Source organism: Hibiscus syriacus, unplaced genomic scaffold (assembly GCF_006381635.1).
Source record: "Hibiscus syriacus cultivar Baekdansim isolate YM2019G1 unplaced genomic scaffold, ASM638163v2 tig00110213_pilon, whole genome shotgun sequence".
NCBI classification, from domain to species: Eukaryota; Viridiplantae; Streptophyta; class Magnoliopsida; order Malvales; family Malvaceae; genus Hibiscus; species Hibiscus syriacus.
In genome coordinates this window covers 1-3,298 of record NW_024062630.1, presented here as the reverse complement: position 1 = coordinate 3,298, position 3,298 = coordinate 1, and positions in this window count along the sequence as shown.

Genomic DNA, 3,298 nt, shown 5'->3' with positions numbered 1-3,298 from the left:
CGTCTCTGACAACTGTGACATTGAACTTCTTTGCTTCTTGTGTCCAGAATGACTCCAATACTTAATCCCATCCAGAATTTAGCCAAATGAGAGCTCCATCCCTTGAAATATCTCTCAAATCAGACAGTGATATGTAATTGATCATGCTGTCATACACTATTATCTTCAGGATGGGAGCTGAAGTTGGACGAGAAGCCAGTGACGACGTTCCAAAACAGGGATAAACACCTGCGATCATAAGTAATAATTCATTTATTTGCGCACTTATTATTTATTAACACCTTTAAAAAATTTAAAAAATAAACACTAACGTATCGACCTCCCCACCATGCAGGATAAAGTTTAGCTTGTCCATTGCCCAACAAAAATGATTCATCTCGTTGATTCTTCAAGTGAACTGCGTGAAAAGCCGTCGGCATTATTGTATATAGCGAATTTTTTTTTATTTTTCCTAAGCTTCCTTATTATAGTAGACGTAACACCCATGCATCGATATGCTGTTTTACAAAAAAATACATATATTAGTGAATTACATTAATTTTTAAACAAATTAATCAAAATCATATAAGACAAATATAGTCTTACCTCCCATCCAAATAGCCACTGTCTTCAACCCCTAATAGCACACCCCACCAAGAACGATCAAGCAACAAAAACATTCATCGTTGAGTTTGTTGATGACAGTGTAACACCCTTGGCTCCGCTCATGTAGATAAAAATCAACTGCGGTCTTAGCCCAAAGGTATTATCCACAATTGTTTCCGGTAGTTGTCTCCTCTCCACTTCAGATACCGGAAGGGTACTAGCCGGTAACTCATACGAGAGCCAACTCTCATCCATGTCCGGAACCGGTGGGGGTTTCTCAATACTTCGATATATTACCCCATGTGAATCGGGCTCTGGAATGGTGGGAGGGACTCTTCAACGATGACAGTGGCCTCTTGACGGTGGGGGGGAATCTTGAGGGAGAATAGGGCCTCTTGAACGATTGGAGGGACTCTTGAGGGATGACCGGTGAGTCAGGCTTCTTCTTGCGGAGTCTTCGCACCATTGGGGTGAACGAAGACGTAATAGCACGTCCACGCCGTCTGATGCGTGAACTCCGTCGTGCAAAAAACCCGACGTAAGCATCCACCTTATCGGGCCGCTAAAAAAAATTAATACATAAATCAGTAAAATAAAAAGGATGATATTAAACAAAGACAAATATGTTTCAAACTAGCATTGTATTCACCTAAAATCATTATTCTATCATAGTTCACAAATGCTCATATAACATTCCAGAAGTAAGCACTTATATAAACATTTAAAAGGACAACATATATAAACATTCCAGAAGAAGAATAGTTTACTTTCGCAACACGAAACTTAAAATCGCAACGCGAAATGACTATCGCAACGCGGAAATGGCTATCGCAATGCGAAATGAAAAATCGCAACGACAAAATCGCAACGCGAAATGAAATCGCAACGACAAATCGCAACGCGAAATGAAATCGCAACGACAAAATCGCAACGCGAACACAAATCGCATTGCGATTTTCATTTCGCGTTGCGATTTTGTCGTTGCGATTTCATTTCGCGTTGCGATTTTGTCGTTGCGATTTCATTTCGCATTGCGATAGCCATTTCCGCGTTGCGATAGTCATTTTCGTGTTGCGAAAGTAAACTATTATTCTTCTGCAAATTGAAACTTGAATGGATTGCATTACTTCAACCAAAAGACAAAAAACAAAACCAAAAACAAATACTAACAAAAACAGATTGGCAGCAACCGAATGAATTATGAGTATGAAAAATCTTAAACTTACCTCGTTGCGTAGAGTATGAACCTCATTCCTGCAACGATGCTACCATCTCACGTAGAGCGGCTACCTCACGCGTAATGTAGACACCTCAACACGCCATGCACCATCGTCTTTGCGTAAAGTACCGACTCCTCACGCAAGGCATTGACCTCATCACGTAACTCCCCTAACTCATCCCGTTGAGGTGGAGGTGGAGAACAGGAGAGATAAACGTCGTGACATCTTTGCCGGTCGCCTATCTTGCGGTGATGGTGGAGAAGAGGCTCGATTACTGTGAAAGAATAGGTGATGGCTGTCGTGTGGAGGTTAGCCGGTCGATCAGAGATGGCTCTAGGTGAGGTGATAGTCTGGGCGAGGTGATGGCTCCCGAAGTGGAGGCTGCATCAACCGTTCCATCAAAAAAACGCTTACTAGCTTGCCACCAATCAGTGGCAAGCTCAGCTTCCGTGGGTGTCAGCCTCTGTAGAGGAGTGTTGGCCTCCTAACAATATAAAAGCTTAAACAAAGTTAAATGTGTACTAGTAATAACTTTTATAAACATATGGTAGTATTTATGTTAACTTACATTATTTATTGTCGTATACCGTAGTAAATCTTCCCATTGCAAGGTTCGTTTCCTCTTCCAGGAAATAGCCCTGGGATATTATTTGAAGTTTTTATTGCATATGTCTTCATGGCGGGAAAGGCCTCAAATATCCAAATCTACAAACAATATAATACAACATTAGTAATTGTTAAATAATTACTTATAATTTGGAAACATTTATAAAAATTCTTACCTTAAAGGCCCAAATAAAGCATGTCAAAGTGTATTTGGAACCATCGCCATGCAAACTTTTTCGACATCCAAGGCAGACGATAACTTATTCCATGTAGCTTTCCATAAATACGAGCCCCCACGGAAACAGGTTCCACGTATTTAGGTCTCTACCAATTTGATTAGATCATTTGGAATAGGTTGTCTGGCCTCTCTGCCTAAAAGCCGGCATGCAAAAGAATTAGAAGGCATACTCGGACAACGTCGACGTATCCATCCGAGTAAACCATCTTATTATTCAAAAATCTTGTCAGGTATTCTACGTGTAGACCGGCTCTCCAGCTCAGAAAACCCGGGATAGCCAGATGGGCGGGTAATGTGTCTAGTGTACGACCTACATCATCGTGTCCGAAAGCGTAGACCGGTGATTAAGCAAAACTCCTCCGCCCAAACACGTATACGCCGGTGGAAAATCAAACATATCTCTTCATCACGACGTTGTATAGTCTCTGGTAGATCTCTAGTCATGGTTTGAAGAAACAGTGTGTCAACATCGCATCTCCACCGGGATGTTGTACTTTCAGCCATGGCCCGAAGCATGTATCTCAAACATTTTTCTTTGTGCAGGTGAAAGCTTCGACGCAATTGTTTTGGCCAGGCTGACTTTATTTCTCAAGGTCAATTGAGCCGAATAAAAGTTCTACAAAAACAATAAACATACTAAATTAGATAT